The following is a 16,297-nucleotide window of genomic DNA, read 5'->3' as shown; positions in this document are numbered from 1 at the left end:
CAGCCAGAACTACAGTGAAACCCCATCTCAAGAAAAAAAAAAAAAAAAAAAAAGGGTCACCTGCAGGATAGAAACTGCTAAACAATACTGACCAAGTAAGTGTACACTAGTCTCATGGTGAATTACTTAGAGGACCTCACTCTAAAACCTGCTAGAATAAACATTTTTGTGTCCCTGACAATTTTGTGTTCCTGACAATTTCTTCTCATGAGCCTCTTTTTAAAAATGTACAAAAGAGCAGCGCATCTCAGTTGATATTTTAAAGACAAAAGATTGTTTTCCTAAGTATATTTGAAACAGGTCCACTATATTTTGAGCTTTTTTAAAGGGGATATTCTATTAAGGTTTATTTATAGTTAATTACTGATAAAATTAGAAACCTAATTAGTCACAAGTACAGGTCTCTTGTAGTTGAAATTTAGCTTATGTTTTTTGTTTTGTTTTTTCCCCCAGTTACTGCAGCACTTTTATTCTTCTTTACACCATGACATGTTGCTGCGATCTAATGTTCTCACTGAACAGTAGAAAACCAAAATTTGTCATTTCTTAAAATACAAAAAAAAAAAACCTTACATAAATTAAAAGGATAAGTATATTTACAGGTGTCAACACAATCGTTCCCAACTCAAGGCAAGTAACAACCCGTAGCAATTAGGAAGGAAAAAACGGGAATGGAAACTGTGTCCTAAGGCTCAGGCTTTCCCACCCTGTTAGACCAGGAAGACAGCTGTGGTAAGCAGGTCAGGAACCCTTGACAGCCTCAAGAGATCCTGCAAGTCAGCTGTCTGTTACTGCCCTGCACAGACCTCCACGTGGTGCTCACACTGATCCACCAGGCTGGGGCTTTCTCTTCCACTGTGTGCTCTCCCCAGCCACCAAGGGACCGAGCCACATGGACTATGGACTAAATCAAGATATGCACAAGGAATTAAACATACACCAAGGGAACAGTTAACTTGAATACAAGGTTGAAAACCAGCAACAAGTTCTATGCTCCAGAGCTGATATCAAACACAGGCTTCAAGGACAAATCTTAAAGGCTTATTCCGGTTTTGTGAGGCTAACATTTGTGGGGTGTACATTTGCCAGGGCAAATCAATACTTCAGAATCAGCTCATGCAGCAGATGCCTGGAACCTGCTCAGTCCATCTAGGAGCATTTGCGGTGGATGATGGAGGGGCCGACTGGTCATATTCCTGGATCCACATCTGCTGGAAGGTGGACAGGGAGGCCAGGATGGAGCCATCAATCCAGACTGAGTACTTGCACTCAGGAGGAGCAGTGAGCATAATCTTCATTGTGCTGGATGCTAGAGCTGTGATCTCCTTCTGATCTGTCAGCAATGCCTGGATACATGGTGGTACATGTATTGGTGTAAGCCCTTGTGGATGTCCACATCACACTTCATGATGAAGTTGAAGGTGGTCTCATAGATGCCACAGGACTCCATGCCCAGGAAGAAGGCTGGAAGAGCACCTCTGGACATCAGAACCGCTCATTGCTGATGATGACCACCTGTCCAGGCAGCTCATAGCTCTTCTCTAAAGAGGAGGATTCAGCAGTAGCCATTTCTTGCTCAAAATCCAGGGCACCATAGCTCAGCTTCTCCTTAATGTCATGCACAATTTTCTGCTCAGCCATGGTGGTAAAACTGTAGCCCCTCTCAGTCAGGATCTTCATGAGGCAGTCTGTCAGGTACAGAAGCAAGATGGCGTAGGGAAGGATGTAGCCCACTTTGATGGGCACTGTATGTGTGACCCAGTCACTAGAGTCCTAACAATGCTAGTGATGCACCTGGATGTAAACAAATACTCTTACCACCTGAATGGCCACGTACACGGCTAGGGTATGGAAAGTTTCAAACATTATCTGCATCATCTTCTTTCTGTTAGCTTTGGGGTTCGGAGGGGCCTCGGTCAGAGGCACCGGCTGCTCCTCAAGGGCCACATGCAGCTCTTTGTAGAAGGTGCCAGATCTTCTCCATGTCGTCCTAGGTGGTGACAGTGCCGCACTTGATAGTGTACGTCAGGGTTAGGATATATCTCTTGCTCTGAGCCTCATCACCCACATAGGAGTCTTTCTGGCCCATGACTACCATGATGCCAGGGGTTGACAGACGGAAACACAGGTTGTTGCCAGAAAAGCTAGCCTTGGCAGACTGGAGCCATTGCCAATGATGAGTGTGGTGATTTCTTCTTCCTTTTCAATCAGCGAAGCATGGGGTGATGGAGCAGCAAAAAGACACTGTAAGGTAAGCTGGAGTTTATGATTATACTTATATGACAATTTGTGCTGAATTTAAATTACCTTAGGGCTAGAAAATAATGTAAAATTCAAGATGTAGTTCTTGATAACTTCATAAAAATTTCTGGGTCCCCTGGATATAGTCAAAGAAATCCCATTTCAATCAGGTTTTTGTTGTTCTTGGTTTTTTTGGAGGGGAGGGGAACGAATTTGATACTGAGGATCCAGAAACATAAAGCGTAAGTGATAAGGTCAAGACAATATATTCCCTACAATGCAATTTTGATGGAAAGTGAATGGTTCTTTTTTTTTTTTTTTTTTTTTTTTTGCGCTAGGAAAAAACACACTTAGTTTATTTAAAATACCTTACTTACTTTTCTACTTATAACTCAATGCTAACTTAGGCTACCTAAAGTGTGTTAAATGATAGTGACTAACCCACTGTAACATTCTCAGGCACAGGTAATAGGCATCTATCAGGAGGAAGAAATAATCTAGTCTCTTCTCTAGATTTATTTTTATTGTTATTTCTGTGTATGGACGCATATGTGCTGGGTGCCATCAGAAGGCAGAAGAGAGCATTAGATCTCCCTGGAAGTAGAGTTGCAGACAATGCCCCTTGTGGGTGCTGGGAACTAACTTCCAGTCCCCTGCAAGAGCAGCAAACACTCTCAACTGCTTAGCCATCTCTCCATCACTAAGAAATACTCTTAAAAACTGTTTGCCAGAAGCCCATTTGTTCCTCTTCTTCTGAACACAGCCTGTATCTGTCCCAGGAGGATTCCATCCAGCTGGCAGATACAGTCCATGAAACAACCTTGCCTCAACGATTGCCCCGAACCAGCTCGGCTCCTTAATCCCGGCGGTCCTACAAAACCAAACAGTCCTTGACCTCGTGACCACGGAGGAAGGAGGCACGGGGGCGCACACCTCTGATCCCTTGTCTCTTCAACAAAGAATGCTGTTAGGATATAAACCAATTTGCCTAGGTAGGGGAGAGGATCAAAGACAACATGGTCTGGGATGCAAAATCCAACCCGAGGAGCTGACTACCATTCAGCACTCCCAGTGTAGTGGGCTTCAGCCAACGCTTCTCCTCTGCCCTTGATCTCTATCTCCCACATGGCGATGAGTGCCCCATTTCTTCAGAGTTTTTCAGGGAAGAATTGATTGAATGAGATGCTTCTGACAGCATTCCCTCAGTCTCCTATTCGTTACCTGCCAGTTCGCACCCCCGCTTTCAACCAGCGTTCCAAGCCCTTCCTTTTCTCACATCTGTACTCAGCTTAAGTATACTAGTGTCACCTCATCATCAATAAAGGGCTGGGATGTTAGGTCCCAAATCAGGCCCCAGAGTGATGGTGCTGATGGTGAGGGCACGGCTTCCACCCTAGCATGGTTTTATTAGGGAACAGAAACCTGAAGCATCTCACAGAAGCCCCCAAAGCCGGCTGAATACTTCTAACAGCAACCTCCTCTGCCTACAAAGTTCCCAAGCTGATACCTGGTGGTACCAGCTCCTGAGCAGCCCCATCCCCACCCCACAAGCTTTTGCAGCTGGGTGCTGTCCTCCACTACAGAAGGCAGGGCAGTTGGGGTTCCTTCCACGGAAAGTGGCTGTTAGGCTGCTCCTAAACTACTACGCCACTTGTATGCCACCAATTTCACATCAAAATGAGGTCTTAAATGTAAACCAATCCAATGTGGGGGAAGAGTAAGCAAGATTATTAGCTACCATTGGTATTAAATTCGTTAGGGTTCATACACTCAGTATAATTGATGGGAACCAGGGAAGCAAGGGGGAAATTTTATATCATGATATGAAAAGCCAAGGAGACAAGAGAATGCGCTAATCTGGACTAACCATCCCCAAATTAAAGAAATCTTCCAACTGCCATGGGGCTTCCCATCTCGTGTGGCAGATGGGGGTCTGGGATGTGTATCTTTCAAAAGATAAGTGTGCTTTAGAAATAAGAGTCTTCTATTACCAATCCTCTTCCTCCCTGACAATTTTGGAAATAGGGAAATAGTTCCAGCATTTCATATACATCAGTTTTATCCTGGTCACACAAATTGCAACCTAATAACTTTTTACTTTTCCCACGTGACTGTCATTTCCTCATGTTAGACAGTTTTCAGTGTCTGGTTAATAGAAGGAAAACTTTCTGTTAGAGATGGTGCTTTACTTTCAAGCAGGGACCATCAATAGCAGAGTACTAGAATGCTAGTTTACATAGAATCAGGAAAGGGAAAGAGTGTTGATTCTAGATGTCTGTCTATTTGTGCTGTGTTTGCATAGTATCTTTAGAGCATGCTATTTCTCCAAAGCTCGTCTTTTTCACAAGAACATCTAAGCAAGAAGCATACCTCAGTGATAGAATGCTTGCCTAACATGCATGAGACACTGGTCTGAAAAAAAAAGTCTATAGCTATATGAATGCATTCATTCCATGTGTAAACTACTCCCACAGAACGTTAGAACTGCTACAAGCCTATAGGTGATAGGTTTCTCTCTTTGCCTTGTACCTCCTGTTACCACTGAACATAATACATCACCGGTGCTCAGCAACACAAGCCATGAACTTCTGCCCAGAAAAAAAGAAATGTTTTAGAAGTCCTCATGAAACCACTACAAAAGAGCATCTAATAAATTTAGTTAACTTACAACTTTTAATAAATATGCTTAAATTGAGTTTGTTTTCATTGGAGTTAATTTAATTCCAAAGCTTATTTAGAAAATCATATTTGTACTTGATAGTAATAATGAATGTGTAGCACATACACACAGTTATACTTTTTCCTCCTACTGAATAAATCATATCTATATATATACTACAATTTTATCTTAAGATGATTAGAGCAGTGATTCAAATAAATCAACTAGCCCAAGGAAAGAAAAACCATCAAAGGCATTTTTTTAGGTTTATGCTAAATTAATCATGCAAAGTTCAAGACACTACATTCTAAATGGAGCAAGGTATGAAATATAACTAATTCAGAGTTTACTGTCAACTAAATAAAGTAAAAAATCATTTTTAATATATCAAATGCCAACCTTATTTCAATATCTGCAAAACAGATTTCTTCGTCTTCATTGTGCCCATTCCTAAAGTGATAAATTCAGTGACACAAGTTCATATGGTTTGTAGTAGTCAATTTAAATACGCACCTGGAATTTTTAACAAGAATTTTCTGTATAAACCAGAAAATCAGCATGTATATGAAAATGTATATATTGTTTTGATTATGGAAAATTTTTGAGACATCACAAAATTCCAAAGTGTTCCTCCTCTTATTAAACATTCTAATCATTTAAATATTCCTTAATTTAATATTTAACTTAAGAAAAAATGAGCCTACTCCCAATTGTTTTATCTACATGAGTAGGCACTTCACTGATCTATATTGACTCTTTTTATTTTTTATTGATTCTTTGTGAATTTCACATCATGTATCCCAATCCCACTCATCTCCCCATCCCTTCATATCTGCCCTCTGCCCTTGCAACCTCCCTCTCCCTATTACCCTCCCCCCAAAAAAAAAGAAAAAAGAAAAAAAAAACCCAGAAAACAAAGAAACAAGCCATCTTGTTGTGGAAACTGTAGTAAGCCACAGTGTGTCCCACAGGATACCCTTTTGTCCACACTTCTTTACTTGTGAACATTCGTTGAAATGACTCATCAGTCTGGTTCCAGGTCTCTGGCTTCTGCTACCATCTATAAAGGATCCTTACCTTCGCCAGGACTCCTCTCAGATAATCCTTTTGTTGTCATGGAGATCCCTGCAGCTTTGGATCTGCAGGCCTGGCCTCTTCACATGCTCCAGTAGTTCATAGATGAGGTAGATGTTGGGTTGGGCCAAGTCAAATCCCTGTCCCTGGGCCTGGCTGAGTTTGTCAGCCAAGCTGCTCTCTGGCAATCACACCACCAGGGTGAGCTCTCCAGCACTTTTTCAGCTAGCACATGGAATGCTGCAGCCAACAAAGGGCAGGACCATCTTTCCTGCTTCATGCCCTAGGGTGGACTCACCTGTGCCCATGCCACCAGGGCCAGCTCTTCTGTGCTGCCCAGGTGAGGTGAGGGCTCACTTTCCCAAGTGCTACAGCTGGTGAGGGGCTCATATTCTGTTTAATGATGATACTTTAAATGCTATAGTAACTACACAAGTGACTGACTGAGGGTGCACACAGCTAGGCTCTGAGAGTTGGGCAGTGAGTGCCTTCCCACATCCTCAGCATCCCTGCAGACAGGAAGCTGGAAATGCCAACAGAGTCTAGAGTCACTTCTCACTCTGGAGGAGCAGTTAGGTAGAAGTTGGAGATAATAAACTTCCTGAAAGACAATACTGTCAAAGATCTTATCACTTCCAGAAATCTGGATGAAGTCAGGCAGTATTCTCAATGCTGAGGTTTTGGCTTCCTGCTTAAAAGACTGTTGGTTCTTATATTTGAGCACTCATAGATAAGTGGATGTCAAGACTGGAAAGAAGCGTGCACAAGCTAAAGGACTGTTAAATCATCAGAGAAGTGAGATTTAATGTACTCATTAAGTTATCCTTGAAATCAGTATCACTTATGTAGAAACTGCACATGCTAAAATGCTTGAAGTATATTAATAAAACATTACAAAACCTTTTTTCTTTAATGAAATAAAAATCAAATTCTGGAGTCCCTTTCACCTTTCCCTACCCTGCTTCATGAGCAGTACAGAGTTGCTGCTCCCACATGCCTTTTTCTGCAGTTCATGTATAGTCAAGGTGAACAGCCCTAAAGTTTGCACATGGTACAAATGAGTGTAATATCACAACCAAGGCCAGACATCTATTCATATTTGTCCATGAGAAGTTACATTTTCATGATAGAAGGGGTTTCATGATTGACTTGGGGAGAATGGATTTTGTAATTTTAAAATCTTACAATGGTATTTCCCCAAAGTAATAGAAACTAAGGCATTTATATTATTCATATAATGCAGTTTTATTTTTATACTCTTCACCATAAATATATCCTCTTTTCTAGCCAAACACAGATTAACCCAGAATAATATTTAGAATAGATGTTAAGTTACCCAGCTGTTCTCTGAAGTTTTGAAAGCAAAGAACGGGATTATTCTTCTGACATATTCCATTACTACTGATTTCGAAGATTTAGGTAAACTTAATCTGCCTTGCTCTTTTTTATTTAGCAGGAAGGCAAGCTCTCACTCTGTTGCCCAGGCTGGCCCCAAACACCTGGGTTCAAGCAACCCTCTCTTAAGTAGCAGCAACACACCGTCTCTCTTTTAAACAAAAACTGTACTTTTCATTACCTAGCCTGGAATGTTTATGCAGAAATAACAGGCATTTCCTAATGATGGGATAGAGTAGTGGAGTAGACTGCTAGAATCTTAGTACATTTTTTTTAAAGATTTGTCTTCATTATTTTTTAAATTATGTGTATACGCCTGTGTGTGAGCATGTGCACAGGTATGCAGCTGCTCTCAGAGGACAGAGATGCCAGATCCCTCCAGAGCCAGCATTACAGGTGTTTTTGCTCCATCTGATGTGAATGCAGGGAACCCAACTCTGCCCTTCTGCAAGAGCAGTATCTGCTCTTAACTGAACTATCTTTCTAGCCCCAAGAAGCCTGGTAAATCTAATAATCAAAATAACTTTTATTTTACACACAAAGCATATAAGTTAGATGTGTTCTGTAGTTGATTCAAAATATATTTTGAAAAGGGTACATGCAAATTGGATAAGAATACAGAAGGCAAAATATAAAAACAGATCATATGCTCTTGTTCTTCCCGTGTGTGAACACTTTCCATGACATGTCCATACCTGCATTCTTCAAAGCTTTTCTGGTAGTCATGGGCGTGTGGCTTAGTGTGCTACGTATGCTTGAGGTTCTGGTATCAGCTCCCAGCACTCTCTCCGAAACAGTCAAAACTAATAATTAAAAACTTTTAAAATTACATGTACTCAGAGCTAATAAATAATACAAACTTTTATTATATCTGTTAATATGGCAAAGGTCAGAGTTGTCATTTCTAAGAAAGCCATGTAATTATACAGTCATATGTAGTTCCTTCAAGACTAAAAGGAAACAGGATTCTTTTAACAAGAACATTAAAATACATAAGCAGACATGATAACATGCCCAACAAATTTGCAGTTGTTCTTAGAATAAGATATCACAGTTTAAGAATATTTTATCCCAAAATGCAATTATTCAATCGGTTTACATAACATTTTCCTGGATTTTTTTTATTTAGAATTTTGTCTTAAATGACCTAACAAAATCTAATTTTTTCTGATGCAAATTTGTAAGGTAAAATACCCCAAAATAAAGAAATCACCAAGTGAATGTGTTTAGAATAGATAATAGTTGTCACATATGCTTATTTTATTACAACGTGACAGCAGGAGACCCATCAATATGGGAATCAAATCAAAGATGAGAGTGACAGTGAACACAGGAAGCCATGACACTGTGGTATATAAAAAGAAGCCCAAGATGCAAACAAACTCTTCTCTTCAGGTTGGACCAGGCTTGAGAGGACAGCCATAAAACTTGCAAATCTTTAGGATTAGATGACAGAAAAAAAAGATAAAAGGCTCATTAAGAACATAGAGTGCATGAGTCCATCTCATGTGCTGCATGTACCAAAGCCATGCAGAGATGGTATGGGATTTGAGGAGAAACAGAACAGCTATGGCCATAATCAGTACAAAAAAGAACACCAGAAAAACATTTGTATAATCTAGAATAGTGGTTCTCAAGCTGTGGATTGTGATCCATTTGGCAAACCTCTATGTCCAAAACTATTTACATTTTGATATAGTTGGTTTCTTTAAAAACACAGAAATGATATGTGAATATGTTTTTGTTAATCCCAGGTATAGACGTGGAGGTGCTTCAGATTGTCCACAGCAGTTGATTATCATTTGCCTCATCCTTTAGCAATGGCATGATTTTACTAGCTGAAGATAGTTTACATTTGGAATTTTGGGGACTCTTAAGAGAGTATAAGTGTGAAAGCCCTGAGAGGGCCTGCAGTGGCTGCTACTTCTGTTGCTGTTGCTGCTGCCCCTGTTGCTCTTGATGATATTGCTAGTTGATGTTTGCTACTGCTGCTGCTGTTTGCTGAATTACTGGTTGCTGTTAGGAGATATTCTGATGACAATGAGGATCAAACTTGCCCCAAGAACTGTGCACCCCTAATCAGCATGAAGTAGTCTAACAAGATCAACCCCCCCCCTTTTCCCTTCTAGCCTTCTTTTTCTTCTACCAAGTGTTGGGAGGCTGGAAGGGATTGGGATGGAGGGTGGTAGGAAAAAGAACCCAATAAAGTAGCCAAAAAGCATGGCCACAAGTGGCATCCAGACAAAAAGGTAGGCAGAATGGGAAACTGGATTTCTAATGATGTAGAGGAAATGGCAGGAGGAGGAATAAATATGTTTCAAGACAGCAGCAAAAAGTTTACTAGGGCCACTGCCACTAGGATTTCCCCCTTTGAGAAGGGATTTTCCTTTTTTTGTTTGTTTCTTTTTTCTTTTTTCTTTTTTTTTTTTTTTAATTTCAAAAAAGGTTGATAGAATGGCTGAGAAAATGGAAAATTTTCTAGTGGAAAGGGAGGAACCTGAGAAACAAACAAACAAAAATGGATAAAATGAAAAAACCAAAAGGCTCACTCTATTCTCTCAGTTTTGAAAGGGTTGCAGAGTTGGCTGTGCAACTGAAAAGAATAGGGTATAGGGAGAAGCACTTAAAAAGTGAGTAGCATTGGGAAAGGGAGAACAAAAAGACTCAGACCCCAAGAGAGAGGGAGCTTCCTGCAGGATGAAAGAGGGAAGCAAACCTGGTTAGAAAGCAAACCAAAGCCCTGCCCAGAACTGCACAGTTGTGGTTTCAAGTCCTCACCCTGTCCTCCTGGACAGGGTGGGAGGCTGGGTGTGTGGCCTGGAGGAGGCCATGCAGGGGGACAAGTTTAAAGAAAAACAGCCCCTTTAGAGAGAAAGGATTAATCTTGAGCTAACTGCTCAACTAGAGGAAGGGTGGCCTGGGATTACAAAACTCACCATCTGTTTTCCCAGTAATTGTACAGCACATGCCTGTTAATGATCATGATTATGATGGCATAACATGGCAGTCATTCTATAGAAATGATAGATTTGTGGCATTTTAAGGAGGCAGTGGTTTCCTATGGAATGCATTTCCCTTATGCAAAACAAATATTAAATAACTGAGCTACCCAAAACAGATTTATTCCGCGAGACTGAAAGGGTCTAGTAACAGCTGTGCTAGAGGCTAGCCAGCAGTTTCAATGGTTAACGTGATGGAGAGAAGCTGTGAATATTGAATGATGAAAGAGACCAGGGGAAATGAATATTGTCAAAGATCAATTGCTTGGTGAAGGGTGATTCTCTGATTTACAAAATCAGATTCAATTTGATGATGTTGTTATAGAACAATGTCACGTAGCAGCTTTCAGAGCTTGGGACAAAGTTAAGGAGCCCAGGAAAAGGTCACCCCATTTACTAAGACTGTACAAGCCTCTAGGGAAGGCTGCACAGATTTGTTGCAGATTTTGTTTTCAGATGTAAAAACAAAAACAAAAACAAAACCCACACAAGCAAACAACCATTATCAAACCCTGATTTGAGACAGGTGTTGATAAAGACCTTGGCATATAAGAATGAGAATACTAAATGTACAGATATATTGGACTGTTAAAGGCACAGGCAGCGCTAATGGATGGGTAGATAATACTGATACTGGCTCTTAGGAGTACCATGCCGATATCATATGACAACCTATTCAATATCAAAATGCCCAGTGCTTTAACTGCAGTAAATTTGGCCATTTACAAATGTGACCAAGCCATCAAAAGCCTCAGATCTCAAAATGCCTGCGGCATTAATTAACTGTGAGACATATGGCACTTTCTGCCAGAGAAGTGAACAAGCCATTTCTAACAGCAATGGGTTCCTGAGGTATAAACTATAAAGAATACCTAGGCTTTCTAGGATTTGCAGACATTGTGGCAAGGGATACCATTGGAACAAGAGGGCCCTTCAAGCCAATTTATTACTGTTGAGAAATACACCAGGGACCTGCCAGCTAGAGGCCCTGCAGCAAACAAACAAAACAAACAAACAAAAAAGCCCACTTTTTTTCCGTATGGTCCACCAGGAATAACAAGCAGGCAGAAAAATGCAACTGAGTATTGCTGATCTCATCCACACAAGTAAGCAGTGCTGCTCTAGATTTGGCCACAGATAAACCTCTTGTCCTAACCCTAAAAATTCAGTGTTACAAAATATCTACTGGAGTTTATAGTCCTTTGTCCTCAGGGATGGTAGGAATGATCTTGGGAAGAAGTGGACTTCCCAACAATTTGTGTATCCAGGAATTGAAAATGGGATTTCAAAGGAAAATTTAAAATTATGGCTTATGAGAGAGAGAGAGAGAGAGAGAGAGAAAGAGAGAGAGAGAGAGAGAGAGAGAAGTTAACACAGGTGGTGGGATTGCTCAGCTGCTATTATTTCCCTACATTAAAGGGAAAGCTGCTCCAGTAAAGAACAGGAGGGTTTGGAAATACTGGAAAATGTGTGGTCAGACAAACAGTGAGTGATTAATGATCAGAGGTCAAAATTAAAATTTCAAGTCAATGGTGTTGAAATAGGTTTGATGGATACAAGAGCTGACGTGACTATCGTTTCCCCCAAATCTGGGAATTCAGAATGGCCACTTCAGCTTTATACAGTTTATAAATATAAATTGGTAAAGCAACTCAAATAAAAGCAAGCATTTGAGGGGCTAAATGTGTGGGACCAGAAGATCAAACAGGAAAGTTAAGACCTTATGTGGCTGACATACTCAAACTTATGGGGATCTTTTGACAATGGTGTACTGAAATTAATATTCCTGCAAGCCTAGAAACAGCTCATGATGAAATTAAGGGTGAAATGGTAAATGTTCCTAGGAAAGATATTGCTGTATGTCATTTAAAAATAATCCTAGTGCCAATTGTCCAAACACAGGACATCTCAGGAATTTGTTTCCGAATTTATAAGGGCCCTATCCCTTAAATGGTTGACTGACAAGCCTTTGTGGACCGATCAAAGGCCCTAATGGGGCGGGGGAGGGGTGGTGGTGGAGAGAATTTACAGGGACCCGGGAAGCTCAACAAACAGAAGTCTGCCATTCCACGGAATTCCCGTGTTATAAAAAAAGTAGTCAAGAAAATAGAGGATGTTAACAGATTTAAGAGTGGCAAATAGAGTACTTCAACCAATGGTTCCTTTACAGAATTCCTTTACCTTCTTTTTTTTAACCCAAATCAAGGTCTATGATAGTAATTAATTAAAAAAAAACCCTGCTTTTTCACAATCTATTTGCATGAGCAGGATAGGGAAAGGTTTGCTTCCTCGGTACCTACTTATAGTAATAGTGGTCCAGTAAAAAGATATCATTAAAAAGTGCTACCACACAAAATGTTAAATAGCCCAAGTTCGTCAATGTTTTGTGCAACAACTGCTAGAAATAATTTATAGACTATTTCCTCAATCCATTATTTATCAGTACAAGGATGATATTTTGTTGGCTGATTCTGACACAGATACCTAAGGAAAAAAGTTTAAGGAAACACAGAAAAATTCTGCCACACTAGAGGCTACAGATTGCTACTGAAAAAATACAGGGAGAAAACTTTCATTAACTATTTGGGTTATAAAGTAAGTAGACAACAACTTCAGCTATAAAAAGTACTCTTAATGATTTTCAAAATTTAATGGGAGATATTAATTGGCTATGTCCTTCAATTGGATTAATTGCTGATAAGTCATTTGTTTCAAATGTTAAAAGGAGATTCGGATTTAAACAGTCCAAGATGGTTAGCCGCTGAAGCAGAAGAAAATTAACTGGTAGAACAGAGACTGCAAGATGTATATGTGGATCAAATAGATTGGATTTTGGTTATTTTACCTTCAACTCATTCTCCTACTGGGCTCATTATGCAAAGGGAAGATAGTATTATGGAACTGATTTTTTTAAGCACACAAAGTAATATTATTTAACCATAAAAGGTAGAGTAAAACTACATCATTTGTCACTAAGGTACTCAGCCAAAATTTTAGTGCCTTTAACTAATGCTGAGATTATATAATTATGGGTAATCAATGAAGACTGGAAAAGAGCTTGTAGTAACTATTTTGGAGAAATAGTTAACAACAAATATCCTAAAAGCAAGCTTCTTGTTTATAAAAAATATCTAAATGTACTGTAAAGGAAATACTAATTCCTGAAGCACCTATATTCTACACTGATGCAAATAAGTTAGGAGTGACAGGCTCTAAGTCAGACAAAATAAGCCAAATATTTCAAAGTTCCCATGCTTCAATTAAAAAAAATCAGAGTTGTCTGCAATTCTTATGACATTATTAGATTTTTCTGAATCCCTTAATTACTGACTCCCAATACGGAGAAAGTTATTTTGCATACAAAAATTGCTTATTTATTCCTGTTTAACTGTTATTTATGCACCTGCAAAAGGCAATCAGAACTAGAAATTATCCATTGTATATAACCCATATATGGTTTCATACAGGTTTCGCCAGTTCCATTGGTACATGGAAATGAGAAAATTCATCAATTGTTAATAGGAAATGTGTTAAAAGCCTTAAAATTTTCATGGAAAAAAAAAGAGTAAAGGCTTAAAGAAAAAATTTCTATCACTTGGTAACAAGCGAAGGATATTACAAGAAAATACCCTTCTTGTTCTCTGTATAACCAAACTCCATTACCCACTGGAAGTAACTCTTGGGGTACCAAAAGAAAATCTGTCAGATGGATGTATCTCATTTTGCAGAATTTGGAAAACTAAAATTTGTACACCATACCACTGACACATATTTAGGTTTCAATGGGCAACTGCTTTGAGTCCTGAAAAGTCTGATTCTGTAATTACACATTTACTGGAAGTAATGACTACTATAGGGATACCTGCATAAATTAAGATTGACAATGCTCCTGCATGTCTCCAGTAAAATAAATCACTTATTTGTCTGTTATAATATAAAGCACATTATGGGTATACCACACAATCCTACAGGACAAGCAGTTGTAGGAAGGTCTAATTATACTTTAAAAGAAATACCTACAAAACAGAAGAGTAAAGACGCCCAAGGATAGATTAAATGCTTTGTTAACTTTGAAAAATGGCCGAGCGCCACTGGGGAATATTCACTGGGGAATAGAAAAACTGAAATTAAACCTATATACTATAAGGATATGTTAACAGCAGAGTGGGAGACTGCAGTAGTTTTGTTTTGGGAATGCTTTGTTTCTACAGAAAATCAAAGTTATGGATACCATCAAAACTTATAGATTAAAATTGAGGTCTTCTGAAAATGTTGACCAGATTCAAAAAGCATTCAGTTCATTGAAAATGTCTGTTTATTTCTCACTAAACAGAGTACAATTAATGACTTAAAACAGAAAGGTGAAATGTAGTGAGAATTTCTGGTTTCTTTAAAAACACAGAAATGTTATGGGAATGTTTTTCTTTTAATCCCAGGTGTGGGACACGGGACTGCTTTAGACTGTCCAGAGCAGCTGACTATGATTTACCTCGTACTCTAGCAGGGGTGTGATTTTGCCAGCTGAAGACAGTTTACATTTGGAATTCTGCCTGTGGCAGCTGCTATTCCTTCTGCTGCTTGACGTTTGCTCCTGCTCCTGTTGCTTGTTGGATTGCTGGTTGCCTGTTGAACCAGATCTATGCATTTAGCTAATAAGATTACATCAGTTGCTGCAAATTTTGCTGGTTTTACTTAACCTTTGTTATATTTTCTCTTTCAGTGAAATAATTAGCATTCCAATTTGTTTTTAAAAAAGCTATTTTTACTACTATGGGAATTTAATGAATGTTTGGTTCTCAAATAGTAATGACAGAAATACATCTAAATTTTCCAAGTGTTTTTATTAAATGACAGTGATTGCCACCGAGATTAGCAGGCTTATACATAACAGCTAAACAGGGGCCTCAGAGCCTTTAAAACACAGCTCCGGTTAGGAGCAAAGCAGTCCAGAGTTTACCTCCGGGTAACATGGCACAATCATTTAATAGTGTGTCTCTGTATCACAGGTAAGCAGAAAGTGATGAAATACGCTTAATTTGTGTGTAAGGTTTCAGCTAAGCATAGATTCTCATGACAATTAACATTTCGGCTACCAGTCCCAGATTACGCAGTGCTACACATTAACTTGTAACTTTGTCCAACAAACAGACTGAAATCTTCTCCGTTCAAGGAAAGATGATGATGAAGTGATGATTCTATTCTACAAAGCCATTTGTTTACTCAAGCAATCTTACCTTTTGAGCACTTGCTGCAGGTTACTGCCAATATGAGAGACATTCCTGAACTCCTTTTGTAAAGACTGCATCCTTTGTCATGCAGGGTCCCCTAAATTCTCTTTTCCATTAGTCTACTTGTTAAATGATCAGTTACTAACTGCACCGAGATTTGACTCTTTGGTGCCTAAATAAAATTAGCATCCCCAACTCTTCACTGTGTGTACACTGGTTCTGGTCATCATGGTCTCAATGTTTATGAAGAGGTTAACTCTGTACTCTTCCTTCAGCCATCACTTCCTGCTTATGTGTAAACTACAGTTACAAGAGGTGAAAACTTAGGGTATTTTCTGAGCAAATATTCAGCCCTGGTCATGCACATGACATTGTAGACTCCAAAATACACGGGAGCTTTTCAGTCTTTATGCACTCATGCATGTTTTTAGTTTTGCTTTTCTCATAACTTGTCCTCTGTGCCAGAACTGCTGTGACTAAATGGATCCACTTTTAAATGCTTTTGAATGCATCATGGCTGGAGGAGCAGTTCAGCCTTGACCCTCTAGGAATTCAGCAGCTTGTTCGTTTGGGATTAAAGCATGCATCACTATACCAACCTATAAAACAACATTCTTACAGATCTGTATAAATGCCTTAACAAAGCTTCAGCTTTAAGTAAATGTTTATGCAAATATTCCTTGACATGTAGCCATCATAAA

At 39.4% G+C, this 16,297-nt stretch overlaps 1 pseudogene; it reads right to left on the bottom strand.

Annotated features, from left to right (window-relative positions):
- Positions 1-909: 909 nt before the first annotated feature.
- LOC110539391 (actin-like) lies at positions 910-15,673 on the bottom strand (annotated as a pseudogene).
- Between the last annotated feature and the right edge of the window lie 624 nt (positions 15,674-16,297).

The sequence above is a fragment of the Meriones unguiculatus genome, chromosome 6 (assembly GCF_030254825.1).
Source record: "Meriones unguiculatus strain TT.TT164.6M chromosome 6, Bangor_MerUng_6.1, whole genome shotgun sequence".
NCBI classification, from domain to species: Eukaryota; Metazoa; Chordata; class Mammalia; order Rodentia; family Muridae; genus Meriones; species Meriones unguiculatus.
The sequence above is the reverse complement of the archived record's forward strand: the minus strand, read 5'-3'. Positions and strand labels throughout refer to the sequence as shown.